Here is a 17,576-nt window from a genome sequence, read left to right on the forward strand (position 1 = left end):
GTTGTCATAATAAGATTCCCTTGTTTGATAAGACCAAGAAGTGTTAGTCTACCGATATAGTATACTACCCAAATTATGGCTTCGTATAATTGTGTCTCATTGTAATTAGTTGAGATTATTAGTCTTTGTCCTATAAATGATATCGACCACTCATTATGATAGAAATTCAGAGTTCAAGCTAAGACCGTAATATAGTGTTCGAGTACGAGGACTTAAGTTAATTGGTCTATGATAGTTTTAAGATAGATTCATAAGAAAGTATTATGCATGTGATAGGTAACAAGAAATGGGTTGATGACCATTTTGGTCTTTGGAAAATAGGATACTCCGTAGATGAGCCCTAGGAATGAGGTAGGAGTAATGAACCGCCGCAAAAGGACGAGGGAACTTATTCTCAAGTAAATCTCATGTATATAAATTGGAATTAGGAATCCAATTGATATGAGGAGAGACCCGAATCTATTCTAGATCGGAAAGTTAAAGTACTAATTAAGGAATAAGTCGATACCCTTAGTAATAGTTCTTTGGAAGCACCATGATCAAGAAAAGGCGATGTGGGAACTCGATTCTAGCATGAAGGAGAAGTACCCAGAATTATTTTCTGTGGTACAAATTTCGTGACGAAATTTCTTTTAAGGGGGATAGTATGTCATACCCCGACTTTTAATCCCTAATTAAGGGCTTAATTATTAATAATTAGGGTTCGACATCCGTTAATAATAAAAACTGGTTTGATTTATCTGATGTGATTTAATCGTTATATATGTGTTTTAATGTGCTTAGTTAAAGGAAATTTTTATAAATGTGGTGCATAAGTTATAATTGGTGAGTTAAGTGTATTTATATGAGCCACATGAATTTTAAATTATGCATGAAGTCATGAATTTTATCTAAATTTGATAGTACATGTAACACCCCGTACTTTTCCCTATGTTGTGAGATAGTGTCTTAACACTATTGAGAGTACTGAGATGTCAGAGAGATTGACTGTCCTATTAAGAAAATAGGAATAATGAGTTGGAAATAGAGTCGAGAAAGAAAGAGTGAAAAACCTTGATAAAAAAAAAAGCCGGTCGGAGAGACGTCTAGTTTGTCTGTGTTTGTCGACTGCTTTGACGTGATATTATGTGAAATTACGTGACTGATTGATTATGTGAAGTTTTGTTACGTATGTCATTGTGAGCAAGTTATTATGATTTTTATTTGATGATTTTAGCACTTGGAATTTTAATTAAGTTTTCAAAGCAAGTGCAGTTTATTTTTACCGAGAAATCAAAGAATGCCGGTTTATGAAAATATTTCCAAGCATATATTTTGTTTTAAAATTATTTTTCCTATGAGAGGAATATTATAATTGAGTGAGTGCACTAATATTAGTGCTATAATTATTTTATGTGGTCACATGAATAATTATGTATTGGTATTTTATTAATTAGTACATTTCCATAGTTTTTGTGATTTTTTTTTTATCACCCTTCTCACACTATTACTTTGTAATACCCGGGCTTTTGATGACGTGTTTAATTGCTTAAGTTTGAGTAAGTAGGGTATAAGATCCCTTGTTTGATTACTTTGTATAGAGATGAGGAGTTATATGAAGTTTTGTTGTTATATTTTAAAGATGTTGAGATGTTCTTTTGATGATGTGAGGATGATGTGTGATTTTATATCCGTAATTGAGTTTGAGTATTTGAATAATTCGAGATAATTATTTGAACTGAGAACGGTGAACTCGGAAGTGAGATCTGAGTCCGTTAAGACGTTTTTGAAATTTTTGACTTTTTGACGATGAATAGTAAAATACTGCTATTTCGTCTTTTTGTCGACTTTCAAAATCTTACGTGCATGTCGTCGAGAAATATTCTTAATTTTTCGATACGAGTCCAATAATGAAAGTTTTTATTTTTGGACGACGAGTGAATAGTAAATCGGGATTTCTCGATAAACGAACCGAGCTCGTTATCAGAATTTCGAGAACGAGCTTGCGTTTTCTATATTTATATAGAATTACGAGTGTAATGAAAATGAGTAGGAGTTAAGAGGGTGAGTAACGAAGAATGTGGGTAATTAGTCGTTAAAACGAGACGAAACGGGATATTTAACGACTAACGGGTTAATATCTTAAATATCTAAGGCTACCCCACCAAAACTGAAAGATATTATGGACTAGATTAGGATATATTTGATATATTCTAATACTAAGTAAGACAGTTCAAGTGTGAATTCCTTAGTCGTAATTGTTGACTCAAGTGTGAATTCCTTAGTCGTAATTGTTGACTAAGGAAGACAAGACAATTTAGAATTGTCTTCTTCGCTTATAAATAAGGGAGCTTGGTCTTACGAATCGATATATGAAAATATACGAAAACATTAGCTTAGAGCTTTTGACTTCCGATTTGAGCACCGAGACGAGCGCCGATCATCTTTTCGATCACGTATCTAAGTAGGTAAGATCTCTACCTACGTTTTGATGGTTTTCTTTTCGATTTTCGTCGACGTCGAAAAACGTCGATTCTCGACTTTATTTTGAAACGACGTCGGATCGTCGTGAAATTTTAGTATGTTGTTCTTGGGTAGATGTTGAGCATGTTTAATGAAGGGAGTAAGAACGGAACGAACCGTAGCTATGAAACCCATGAGGGCAGCCCCGTTTTTCACATATTAGCTTGTCTTTCGATTTTTGTTTGATCGTTTTGACTTGATATTTGTGCTTAGGGGTATGCTAGAATCGATATATATTAAATTCGTATTTTTCCAAGCACGAAAATTGTATAAATTTTTAGAGTATGATTATTTAAATTCGTGAAGTTAGAGACGTTGCATAATGAATATTATTGCGTATATGTGTTCTACGATATCACATTGAGCATGCTAATTGATTTACAATTTATGGATGATAATTGTTGAACGAAATTAAAACTGGAATTCTGTCAAAATTTTACAGCAGTTTCAAGCTTATGTTTCGATGAGTTTTCATTACTTGATGGCTCTGAAATTTTAGTATGTTTATCTATGATATGTGTATTTCGTTGCTGCAAAATTTCATGTCTTTTGGATGATGTTTGCTATTTTAAAGATATTTTGAAAAGTCCTTGACAGAATCTGTCAACTATTGGTAGACTTCACAAAAACGTTTATATCTATTAATCCATGAAGGATTTTGCATCACCGTTTTTTTTAAACGAAACTAGACTTCAATACTTTTCTAAAAACATAAGATTTCGATTTTTATGACCTCTGAAACAGAGCAGTTTATTATTTCAAAAATGCCCTGTTCTGCTGTCATATTTGTCCAACAGTAAAAGTGTATGAGTTTCATTGTTTATTTGGCAGATCATATGAACGTTTTCTCTTGTGAAATTTTAACCAAATCTTCAAGGATACCTTTAGTTTTGGATGATTAAATTTGATGGAATTTTATTAAGGTTTGCCTTGGTTTCTAATGGCCTAAACAAAATTGGCAGAAACTGTCAATCTTTGACAGCCTGCACTAAAAGAGCAATATCTCCAAAAACCTTTAACCTTTTTGGTTAACTACCATTTTTAGAGTGAACTACACTTCATGAAGTTTTTGAGAGCAATTGGTATGAGAGTTTATGATGATTGAGTTGGTTGTTATGAATTTTTAAAGATGACACAAAAACAGCAAAACTTTCTAGAAAACAACTTGATTATATTTGTTTTGATGGATGATACGATATGACTAAATGGTGTGAGTTGTGAGAGTTATGATTAACGCACATAAATGTTGGTATCTGACACTCGAACAATTGGTGTCGAGTATAAATGATAGTTTACTGATAAAGAGTTTTGATGATTTTGAATTGTTTGGTTTGCGTTGAAAAGATGTCAAGATGTTAAGTTTTGAGTCGAGAGACGAGTTCACGTAGTGAGATTCACGCATTGAAATCTCGTGGCTGACATTATATATGAATAGGTCATGCCGAAATTTTTAGTGAAATTAGAATTTGAGCATAGTAAATTCTTGTTGACCCGTGACTCAAATACATGCCTAATGGAAAGTTTAACTTTCTAATTGGTTAATTAGACGAGATGAGAGCGAATATATCTGCTAAGAAAGTGGACTTTTCGATGTGTTAAATATTTCTTTTAATTGAAGCGCTGCTAATTATAACATAAGGATGTTATAATTAATGAGTAATGACGAGAGATAATAATTGTTATATTGATTAACAATCAAGCGAGATGAACATTAGAGATACTAATGTTTCATAAAAGAGATTAGATTATTAATCGAGGTTTCTTTTATAACTTCTCACCAATTCTTCATAACGATGAAGGTCCTTTTGGGAAGTAACGACTTGAGGGAGAGAGTGACGTTACTCATTGATACAGAGACACAACGAGGTGGGCATTACTTTTACTATACGTATATAGAGATCCCCTGCGTGTCGTAGGCCTCTTATACGAATGAATGCATGAGATGATTTAACTGTTAATTTCAGTTTTATATATATCTATCAAATGAGTTTAATGTTACATTTGAGCAAGTTATTTCGTTACAAAATATTTGAGTTAAAGTTATTTCAAGTATTGTCTTGCCATAAAATGTTTAAATTTTAGTATGATATCTATCTGCTTTGGCTTTGCCAATGATGCAATCGAATTCGGGTCCTGAGCAGTTGATAGCTATCCTGCCAGGGCTAGTGTACACCAGTGACCGTGAGTCATCTAGCGGGTTGGCCGGTCAAGTGACCGTGAGAGGTGGCCACCTCTCCGGCACACAGTTCCAGATATGATAGATTACAAGAGAACTTAGTCTGCAGACGAACTTTAAGAATCACAAATGAACTTAGTAAGCTTGGGCCTTTTTAGCGAAAAACTCCCTTGCTGTACTGATTATGATGGCATGACAATTTATAGTTTTGAAGCATGTATTTTTATACCTAGGCATACGTGCCCACTGAGTGCTTTTGTACTCAGCCCTGCATATGTTTTCTAAATGTGCAGGTTGAGCTGATGTGATGATGGTGCTGCAATGAGCGGAGTCTCCAGGGTTGTTAATAAATAGTTAACCTGTCTAGAATATGTCTTCATACATATGTCTAGCTACTTTCCGCTGCAAGATGTTGTTGATGTTATAGTATGTTATGTCATACTTTGAGTCTTAAGAGAATGGTTTCATACGATGTATAACTTGATTAATGATATTAATTAAGTTTTATGCTGTCTTTCATAGACTGTTTTCAATTGAGTATTAATGAATAAAAATGACGAGTTTTATTAAGATGAGTAAGTTTTACGGCTATAAATGACGCCCCTTTTCTTCCCCTTCTTCTTTAACCCCATCCCTAGTCGTGGATCACTCGGCCTAACTATCCATAGTTAGGGCGGGCTGTGACATACTTTAATTTCCCTACCATGTGACTAAATACCACAATTTGCCAAGTGTAGAGATTATTGAAGAGAGTGTAGAGATTAGAGAGATAGTGTAGAGATTAGAGAGAGAGAGATCAAGGCATTAATTGCCAATATTTCCTTAAGATTACAAAATCATCTTTAAAGATCACAAGATCATTTACAATCTTGCAAAATCCTCTCTCACTACTCACTCACCATTTTCGACCAACACCTCTCTCCCTCTTTCTCTCACTTTCCTCCATTTTCCTCCATTGAAGAGACCTTCGGAGCTTCCAAAAATTTTACAAAACACCTCAATCCACTCTAAAATCTTCCATAAACACATCCTAGCTACTTATATTCAAGAGAATCATTGAAGAAAGCTGGCTTCCAAGCTAGAGTGAGAAAATGTGAGTTTTGGTGAGAAATTTGGGTAAGTGGTCATGTATTCCATAAATCTTGCTTGAATGATGTTGTATGAAGAAAGAAAATCACCTCTCCCTTGTTCTTAAAATTTTCAAAAAAATGGGTCTTTACCCTTCAAAAATTTTCTTTTTCTTTCCTTGATTTGGGGAAAAAAAAAAAAAATGAGATCTATGTGGTGTTTGTTGATGATTGATGTGTGTTGTGAAAGTATATGCTTTGAGATGTGAAAGTCGATTGAGTTTAGTTTACAAAAAAAAAATTGGGAAATTGTGAGTCGATGATTTATATGATGATTGATGATTATTGAGTTAATATATATGAATATCTTGATGATTAGCCATGAGATATAGATTTTTCTATTAGGTTAGTTTACCTAAAATTGGGATGTTGAGATCCTATGAATCAATTGATGTATTGATGATGGATTTGAGTTTATGAGATGATCTAGATGATTAATGATGGATGAGATTGAAGCTTGAGGTTGAGAAATAAAAAATGAAAAGTGTTAGTTTGAGGAAGAAGATGACATACATATGTATCTATATGTGATCTTGTTTTATGATGTTGATTTGTGCTAATTGGTAACCTAGGATGTTAGATCTATGATTTGATCAATAGGTTATACATGATTAGTGATATTTTCAAAAGAGTTTAGTTTAATAAAAATTAGGACTTTTTGCCTATGTGTTATTAAAGTAATTTTGGCTTAAGATATATGTATTTGAGCATGATATTAGTGTATAATTATATTTGAGTAAGTCTTTTGTTGGCTAAGAAATTTTTTGACTTAGTTTAGTTTGTATGAGTTTTTGAGTTTTCATATTTTGAGAAGTCGATGATTGATAAAATGAGGTCTAATTGCTTTATGACCATTATGTGAAAGTTTGTCATGTTTTATTAAGAGTTTTATGATGATACATGAAGTTTCATTAGAGTTTAGTACATGATAAAAGGGAATCTATATGTGTATAATGATTTATATGATGAATGAGATCATGTTTGAATAATTGAGTAATTTTGTGCATGAAAATGAAAAGAGAATTTTAATGATGCGTTCATTGAAACGTTTTACTAGAGATTTGAGGTTATGATGTAAAAAGAGAGTCAAGATTTGAGTATGATGAGCATTATAATGTGCTTGAATGTTTGTGAGTGTTATATGTGTTTAAAATGAGCTTTGATGAGTTTCCTTGAAGGAATGTTGAGTTGAGTATTTTAAGAGTTTGAGATGAGATTGTGGTGAATTTCGTAGGCCTACTGACCTACTGTGATCGACGGTTTTTCAATGTTAAAAAGCTTTGAAAATTTTATACCAAGTCTCTGCATGAGTATTGAGAACATCGGTAAAATTTCAAGTCATTTGGACTTCGTTTACTATTTTTATAAAATACAAAACCGAAACTGCACATTACTACTGAGAGTTTCAGAGAGCAGGGGAAAGAGTCATTCATTTCAGTAGCTTCCTGTGTGATCTAGCTTTCCAAAGTTTTATGGTATTAACCTTATTGTGTTAGCTAGATATCCACAAAATTTGAGCTCAGTTTGACAACATTTACTATTTTTGAAAAATCCAAGTTTTCGATTGCTCAAAACTGCCGAATATGGTAGACTGTAGGAAAACAGTCATATCTCCTACAATACTTCGAGTTTTTGACTCTACTTTTTTTTATATGAAAATAGACTCGATGACCTTTCTTTTGGTATGAGTCTCGAGTCCAGGAGGTGTCGGAGTAAGAACAGGTTAGATTTTGAAGTTGAGTCAGTGTAAAAACAGAGCATGTTTTGATAATGTTTGATTGTGTTTTCTTATGTGCCTTATGTGATTGTGTTGTCTATGTGTTGAACGAGATTGAACGAGCCTTATATGAGAGATAAATCGAGACTTAGTACCATATTTTCTTGAAACTCATCCTTGAACTTAAGAATTTGAGATGAGTGGAGAGTTTATATAAAGTTGAGTAAAGAGATAGAATATGAGATAGAGCATGAGTTAAGGCTTTATGAGTATGGATTTTAAAAGGATTAAAATGTTTTAAATCAATTCCATTTTAATGGAGTTTAAAATGCTTATTTAAGTCATTTATAAATGAATAATGAGAAATGAGTAAAGAAGTTCGTAAATGAATCGCGGCATGAGATTTTCAATTTCCCTAATAAACTAAGGAGATATTATGAAGGAACAAGCAATGAACGAGACTCTCACCACCGAGTCACTACAACAATTGGAGAAGGAAAAAGTTCACGCACAAACAAGATATGTACATCACCTCAAGATGGAGGTAAAGAAAAAGGAAATGGAAGGAAAGCACTAGAACTAAACTTAAGGTATAACCCAACCCCAAGGCTAGTAGGCTCAAGTTAAGAGAGTGAATGCTTTGGCTAAAGTGCCAGAAGCTACAGCAAGAATAAAGTTGGAACGCCACCACAATAGAAACTTAGAAACCCCCATTAAATAATCATTTGAAAATGAGAAAATGAGTTTACATGGCAGAAGGAGTGCCATTAATCTTTAAGTGAAAGTTACCAAGATGATGAGAAAAGTTTGATATTAGAATTCCCTAGTCAAATCTGAGAAGGTGACTTAGGACGAAGGAAACAATTAAGGTAGTTCACCACTTTACTAAGATGAAGTGGGTGAAAGAATGTTGTTAGGTCCTGAACTGGTCCAACAGATGATTGAGAAAGTCGACCACATCAAGCAAAGAATCAAAGAAACTCAAGATAGACAAAAGTCTTACGCCGATAAACGCCGATTGGAATTAGAATTCAATGTTGGGGATCGAGTTTTCCTCAAAGTTTCTCCCTCAAAGGGAGTTATACGTTTCGGGAAATAGGGGCAAGTTACGACCCCGTTATATAGGACCTTTTGAGATCCTAGATAAGTTAGGCCTTTGTAGCCTATAAGTTGGCTCTGCCACCAAGCATTGTGGATGTATACAATACGTATAGCACCTCGCAATTAAGAAAGCATGTGATTAAGCAAGATAAAGTAGTCCTAGCCAGGACCTAAGTTGTGATGAGAAATCAGTCCAGATACTTGATCGCAAGATTCAAGTTTTACGAGGCAATAATATTGTTCTCGTCATGTAGTGGAACCATCACAGGATGGAAAAGGCCACAAAAGAGATGAATGAAACGAATGACTAGTATCACAAGATAGAATACCAGATATGCAATTCCGAGGACGGAATTTTTATAAGGAGGGAGGAATGTAATACCCCGTTTCCCTGAGATAAATTTAGAATTTATTTTGAACTTAAGATTTAAGATGATTCACGCCGGATTGAGAAAAAGAATTTATTTTAATTCCAACAAAAATGATTTACAAAAACATTTGTAAATTTAGTTATTAAATTTATATGCATTGCATATTTATTTAATTTAGCATTCAAAGCATTTTCACGAGCTTTTATTTAAGCAAACACTGAAGAATTATTACAATTTTCATAGTACAACTGGGAAGACTTTTTATTTTATTATTTTATTCCTCCCACTACTCCCACCTATTTCCACTCACACGTTACTTTTGTCTTCCACCCATCCACCACCTATCTCCACTTTACAACACTAAAAATTAGCTAAATTCCCATCCACCACCTACTCCCACCCTGTACTTACTCTCTTTCCAGCTTTAAACCATGATGGAAAGCAAATATTGTAGTCATGTTTCCACTCTTCTCCTACGCCAATAATTCACAAGTCACCAACCTCAACATATACTCATTCAGAGTTCAAGTTTAGCTCAACATATACTCATTCAGAGTTCAAGTTTAGCCAAGAACAACAGGAAGCATATGACAACAGCCGCACGCCTCAATTTATAATTCCAAAGGTCCATTCTTTTCCATTATTTCCCTTACACCATTTGACTGTCAAGTTTCTTCTAGTTGCAAAATACTCATACATTCAGTGTATATATTGTGTATACTTTTATATATACATATGCAAATATTTGAATGAACAAATGACAATTTCATTACAAAATACATATGCAAACAACCTGTTTTTGTATATACATATATGAAGCATGTTTATTTAAAAAGAATAGAATAAAGAGAAGAAGTAGAACTATGTTTTTCCCTTTTGTTGTTGGTATCGTATGTGTGGTGGGCCGAGTCGAGCGGCGTCGGGATGGCGGCGAGCTCGCTGCCGGCCATCCGGCCAAGGGTAGGAGAGGAAGGGCACGGCGGTAGTGCCGCTGTTGCTCGACCACTGCCGGAGACGAGGGAGAACAGAAGGGAAATGGGCGGCGGTGGTGGCAGCTTGGTGGCTGCTACTCGCTGGGAATTTGAGGGCGGCGATGGTGGTGCCGCTGCTGCCCGGCCACAGCTGGAGAGAGAGAGGTGGTCTGGGCTGGGTATTGCTGAGGGTGTCGGCGACGGTGGCTCCGGCTGCTGCTGTCGCCGAGAGAGAGACCGAGGGAGGCGGCGGCGCTCGTCGTCGCCAAGGGGGATTCAAGGGAGAAGTGTAGTGACCCGCTCTTTTATATGTTTTAAATCCAGTAAAGCGTGTTTATTTTGTTCATTAGTGAATGAAAACGGTTATGATCCTGAATTTATATTGTTAAAGCAGTCAATGATATTATTTCAGAGTTATAACTGACTTAGCAAAGTCACGTTATTTATTTAAGCGAGATGGAATTAGATTTTATTTTTACTCAGATCGTGAATTATTTCCGACTCAAGAAGTTAATTAAATCTGCGGATTTAATTTAGATATCAGAACAACGAACGAATTAAATCTACGGATTTAATTTAGATTCATTTTATAACTTATCGATTTTAGCGAAAAATCACATGTCGAAATACAAGATTTATTTAAATAAACAGTACCAAGCAGATACGAGCACGCGATCCATTTTACAGTTACAGAATCACCGAGACATAGAAAATACATCATTAATCCTACACTACATTATTATTATTTTTTTTATCTCCCACTACTTTGCCCACCACTATATTTTGCCCACCACTATAATTTGCCAATCCTCTATTAATCATCATCTCCACCATCCTGCAATTATCGAAGAGCAGCCCCTGCCCTGTTTCTGCCAAAGTTCCCAGGTCATTCACTCTCTGCCGAAAGTTCCAAGAGCTTTGGCACGTTGATTCACTAGCTCAACCACAATAGCCAACTACACATTTTAAGGTATTTACCTAGCCCCATATACTGTATTCCATCACACATTTTCTGCATCCAAGCATGATAGACAAACAAAACCAATATGTGAGAATGAACATAGCAGCATGAAGAACCAGCAACATATAACCTTTAACAGATTTTGACCTTCACACTATAGCTTTACCATCTCACAACTGATAAACCATGTACATTAAGATACCTCAGAAATTCATACGCAGTAGTTGTAAAGTGAGAGTAGGGAACTAAGCTTCTGAGAGGGAGGAGGACTGAACGGCTCCGAGGAGTAGGCGAGGCGACACCCTTCGTCGGGAACAGCGACAACAACGGCGAAGCCGGCCTTCCAGTAGCAGCGGCGTCGGGGCTCGGGAAATCGACGGCGGCAGTGGCCAGGTGCTCCTGCTGCCCGTCGATTCAGAGAGAGCAGTGGGTGGACGGCGGCTGGACGCGGGGGCTGGTCGGCGGAGGGAGAGATGTCGGGCCTGTTTCAGCGAGAAAGAAGAGAGAACCAAGGAGCAGTGGTTGTCGCCGCTCGCTCCGGCGAGCTCGGACGGCGGTGACTTCGGGAGAGAGAGAGAGACGAACAGATCTTGAGAGAGGAGTCGGCGACTGCTCTGAATCGGACGACGGCGGCGCTCCTCCAACGAGCCACTGACCACCGAACGAGCTGCAGCAGCTCCAGGCCGCGACTCCGGCGAAACAGCAGCGGTAGTTGGCGGCGACTTCGAACGAGCTAACGGCAGCGGCGTTCCTCCAGCAGGCATTTTGACCACCGATCTCAGACAGCAGCGGCAACAGCAACACCTGTCGGCGGCGGTTGCGTCGGATCCTTCGCGGGTCTCAGGCGGCGGCGGCAGATCGCGTGAGAGGGTGAGATGTGCGTCTGTGTGTGCGTTTCTTTGAAGACAGAGAGAGATCTGAAATTGTGTGGGTGAGAGAATAGGATGGACCGTGTTTGAGGGAGAAGGAGATGGAGTTGGGCCAATTCTTTGGGCTTTATTTATTTTAGTATTTGGGCTGTGATTTGGGCCTTTTATTAATTCATTTGGGTCTTGTATTTTATTACATTATTTCATTGGGCCGAATTTATTTAAATTGAAGCCCATCTATTTTATTTGGGCTGTTATATTATCTTCGTTGGGCCTCGTTTGATTTATTTAATTGAGCCCAGCTAATCAAATTATTTAATTATTGGGCCAAGATTTATTTAATTACTTGAGTTGATGAATTATTTCAATTGGGCCTCTCATGTTAATTATTCAAGCCCACTTTTACTTAATTAATTATTAGGCTACCTTATGTTGAGCCTTTTTATTTATTTAATCTTATAACATTACTTGTTCCTATTTATTAAGCCCGATTAATTATGAGGTTATAAAGCGAATAAGCTGAAGTATTTATTTATTTTCTATTGACTACGAGGAGCGGGGTTTATTTAATTGACGGATTAGAACACCCCGAAGAAAACGGATTAATTTTTGTTAATTATCCGGCTTCATGAGACGAGACTTAGCTTTTGTTTAAATCCGATAGCCTGGATTAACAATAGAAATTCCCTGATTATTATCTCAGAATAATAGTTCATGCATACGAGATTCATGCATAGTTAAATTACGCATTCTCATTTAATTGAGAATTTTTCCTCGATTTAAAGTCTTACGTTATTTTTCCGGATTAAAGGTTGAGCGCAAGAATAAGAGCTCATCAAGGAGTCACTAATCTGTAGCAAAGCTTTGCTATCAGGTGGGCATTACTTTTACTATACGTATATAGAGATCCCCTGCGTGTCGTAGGCCTCTTATACGAATGAATGCATGAGATAATTTAACTGTTAATTTCAGTTTTATATATCTATCAAATGAGTTTAATGTTATGTTTGAACAGTTATTTCATTGCAAAATTCTTGAACTGAAAATTATTTCAACTGTTGTCTTGCCATAAATGTTTCAATGTTTGGTATGATATCTATCTGATGTGGCTTTGCCAGTTATTATTCAATCGAATTCGGGTCCTGAGCAGTTGATAGCTATCCTGCCAGGGCTAGTGTACACCAGTGACCGTGAGTCATCTAGCGGGTTGGCCGGTCAAGTGACCGTGAGAGGTGGCCACCTCTCCGGCACACAGTTCCAGATATGATAGATTACAAGAGAACTTAGACTGCAGTCGAACTTTAAGAATCACAAATGAATTTAGTAAGCTTGGGCCTTTTAGCGAAAAACTCCCTTGCTGTACTGTTTATGATGGCATGACAATTTACAGTTTTGAAGCATGTATTTTTATACTTAGGCATACGTGCCCACTGAGTACTTTTGTACTCAAGCCCTGCATATATTTCTAAATGTGCAGGTTGAGCAGCTGCCAATGGTGATGAAGTGACGAGCGGGACTCTTTTGTCTTATTATGTATTAATGAACTCTAGGGTTACATGTCTTCATACATGTAATCAGAACCTTATTCCGCTGCGTACTCAGAAGTTTTATGCTATTTTGGATAAGTCGGAGTTATCCGAACTTACTAGTTATTTGAGTCTATACGACTAAAACTCCGTTATATTATAAATATCCATGTTGTTAATAATGATGAAATGCGATCCTTTCTTGTTTGATTATTTCCCTTTCTACCCCGCTTCTAATCTCCCTCCATTAGTCACGGTTTCCCCGGCTTAATTATCCTTAATTAGGTCCGGTCGTGACAGAGTGGTATCAGAGCAGTTTATTTGCTCTGAACCCTAGAGTTAGCCCATTTTTCTAGTATGATCACTAGTATATATGAGTCAGTCAACCAAAGCTCATCACTTCATCACATTGTCAGGCTCAGCAAGAAAGAAGGTGGTAATGATTTTAAAACATTGAGAAGTTCACGTTTTATATGAATGTACTGATGCTTACATTCAAGTTTTATGCTTTATTGATTGATTAGATATCTCAATGAACTTAGATGCGTTAAGAATGCATGATCACTGTTACGAGAAGAACAATAGAAGCTAGAAACTCATTTATATTTCACTATAGCCATGGTGAAGAGCAAAAAAAAAAAAAAAAAAAAAAAAAAAAAAAAAAAGAATCCAATGAAAGCAGTGCAAGCGGAGTGCCACGCACGAATCACTGAAGCAGGCATAGTTCTTCATTCAGGTTGTTCACGAGTGACAGAACACCGAATCGACTATTGCCTTATTTGATGATAGATCACGTGAGTCATTGCTCGTAGCGACGAGTGTGACTTATGTAATCAGCTAGCTATCGCATAATGAGCTAAGACTCATTACTAACTCTCGATTATCACCAGTTATGGCATGAAGAGAACCTTCATGATTTATGTTTGAACTTCAGAGTCGGACTCATATGCAGTTATAACACTTTGTGTATGATGTTATAGCATCGCGATTAGAACTGCCAGCTTACAGTTTCAGATATTCAGAACCTTTATGATTACAATTACTTATTATATTACACGTGAGCATGATTTAGAATCCCTATTGATTACGATCACCTGCTACAAATCGAAAGGAGGATAGGTGCCATGGGTAACTAGAAGTTACCAACCATTATGATTGACTAGAAAAATCTATACAAGTGCGTAAGACGGGAGGAGTTCCTGAAGATGGTTTGGAGTTTAACAAGAGCTAGAAATATCGACAACGGTTCGATGTTAAAGTTAAGAGATTGAGATTATGATGAGAGACTAAGCAGGTTAAGTATGCATACCTTAATCGATCAGAGACATTCCTCAGTTAGAACATTTTAGATTAAACATTTAGTTTAGTAGCCAGAATGCAAGCATTGACTAAGGTCATTCCATGACTTAGTATTTTGTGTGGTGACACATACCTTGCAAAGATGCTCAGAGATGCAAAATCAATTTACTGTAAAAGCGTGAGAGTGCTTCGAATTATATGGTTGCATTTCAAGCGCTATGTGAATGAACATTAAGTACTAGAAGTACTACATTAAGAGCATGTAGAGGAAGATTGTTGAGTAAGGTTGAACCTATCTTATTTCGCCTATAGAAGATGTTCAAGGATTGCATTAAATTAGGAGGCAGACTCCAAGTTTGAGAAGCTCTAGAATATTCTCAAGGACATGTTCAAGATATTAAGAAGAAAGTGGTGATTTTAGACCAAATATACCTTTTGCAGCCAAGGAACAAGAGTTACCAAGTTCGGAAAAGTATTTCCGAGTGATTGAGAAGTAGTTGTGTCGGACCTGGCCAGTCCACATGGCCAAAATCTCAGTAGTCGTCATATATGGGTCTTTAAACCTATATATTTTAAACCTTCATCTGAAAAGCCAAACGGGTTCAGACTATTAGGTCATTTCGTTCGACCTTTCAGTCAATTCATTTCTACCCTATGGTTATTCATTTTCAATTATTTGGCAAATTATTGAAACACTTTGCTTAATTGCCATTTGTGATTTGAATCATTGCGATATACTAGCTATTGGTAGATTTTCTGTGACCCAAGGACAAGCAGATACTCATCAGATTAAATCAGTCAAACATGTATGCTTCAATCCAAGGGTCAAGCACGTAATGCATACAGACATTCTCTTGTGCATTTAGTAGGACGTTATTTGTGTATTTAAAAAAAACGATGATCATTTCGATGCTTTTGTATGCCCCTATGTTGGCTTAGTTATTTTGATAAGTATTAGTACGAAAATGCTGGTTCATAGGGCATTTCGGAACTGAGCTCTTTCATGATGACCTTGCTAGATAGCTAGTTCATCGTGTATAATGCTTGGATAGATCACCAGATCTATATTCAATTGTTGATGAAATAGTCCTCATTGATACTAATTTCCCATGTCTATGTAGCGACCCTATCAGTCTTTTGCGGCAAGTCACTTCCGCTATGTTATTTATATACTTTCATGAGGAAGAGTATGAGCGAGATTTGAGAATCAAGAAAACAATTTACAGAATCGATGATATGCATCTGTGTATTACATTGGTGACTATATGTCGACTCATCGGAATGCCAACAAAGCAAAGGCGTCCGAGAGAAGTTGGATAGAACGATAAGAACGATAGTCTGCCTTGTGATGTTGCATTAACAACTTGTGTTTTGACCTAATAGAATGCCGCCAAAACGAGGACGACCAAGAGGAGGGGGCAGGATTCCCCGAAATGAAGGAGGAGGCCCAGAAACAGGGTCAGAATCAGAAATAGTTCAACCACCTGTTCAGCCAGAACGGCGGATTGAGGAATTATTCTTGCGACAGAACCCACCTACCTTCAACGGGACAGGAGACCCGGTAGAAGCTGAAACTTGGGTTCGCGCTATTGAGCGCATTTTCAACTTCCTGCGTTGCACCGACCAAGAGCGCCTGACTTGTATGTCCTTTCAGTTGACTGGGTCAGCTGATTTCTGGTGGGAAGCAAGGATGAAAACGATGACAGCAGAGCAGTTAGAAAACCTGACTTGGGAACAATTCAAAGCCGGTATATATGACAAGTATATACCCAAGAGCTACCGCAAGAAAAAGGAGGCTGAATTTTACAATCTGAAACAAGGGAAGATGTCGGTAACTCAATACGACAGGATGTTCTGCGATATGTCTAGATATGCGCCGGAACAAGTTGACACAGATGAGAAGATGGCTGAAAAGTTTTGTGCCGGTCTGAGGCACGAAATTAGGATGGCTTTGGCAAGTCACGGAGGATTGTCCTACACTGAGTCGCTCAGCCGAGCGTTAGACATTGAGGCAGCCATGCCAGGAGAAAGACCTGCAACTGCAACTGCACCTGCGCCAGCACCTCCACATGATCAAAATCATAATCAGAATTTCAATGGAAAGAGGAGATGGGATAACAGTAACCCGAACCAAGGCGAGAAGAGGCCATGGCAGGGACGGGTCTTCCAGTCACAGGGCTATGGAGGCCAGAGTGCACCGAAACAGATGGGAAATAACCAACAGAGAGCCCCACATTGCCCCAAATGTAACAAAAATCATGTGGGAATCTAGAAGACCGGCAGTGATAGTTGCTATATCTGCAACCAGAAGGGGCACTATGCCAACTGATGCCCGAATAAGCAACATGGAACGGGTTCAAGGCCGAACCCACCTATCCAGGCTCCGCATCTGCGAGCAATCCAAGCTCTGCCCCAACCATACCCAAGGCAGCAACCACAGTATCAGCAGCCACAGCAGCACCAACAGCTACCGTACCAACCACAACCTCAACAACCGTATCAGCAACAGGCCCGCCAACAACAGCAGCGACAACAGAAACAACATGAAAAGCCTCGTCGTGCTAAAGCCTATGCTATGAGGCAGAAGCAGCCCGAGAACAACCAGGGAAACCTGGCAGGTATGGGCATGCTACTTAATACCCATGTCGTACTTCTGTTTGATACGGGCGCATCGCATACTTTCATTTCAAGTACATGTGTCGACACCTTAAAACTTAAAATGGAAAGAGCTGACCAGGAGTTGAGTATATCATCACCTATAGGAGGGATGACGATAGTCAAACATGTGTGCTTGAACTTAGAATTGAACATAGGATCACTCAAGATGGTGGTGCACAACTCATATGTTATACCGATGAGAGACGTGGACATAATTCTAGGAATGGACTGACTGGCTGAAAATTACGCCACCATCCTATGTAATGAAAGACGGATATCATTTCGACCCCCAGGAAGG

Source organism: Salvia miltiorrhiza, chromosome 8 (genome assembly GCF_028751815.1).
Source record: "Salvia miltiorrhiza cultivar Shanhuang (shh) chromosome 8, IMPLAD_Smil_shh, whole genome shotgun sequence".
Taxonomy (NCBI): Eukaryota; Viridiplantae; Streptophyta; class Magnoliopsida; order Lamiales; family Lamiaceae; genus Salvia; species Salvia miltiorrhiza.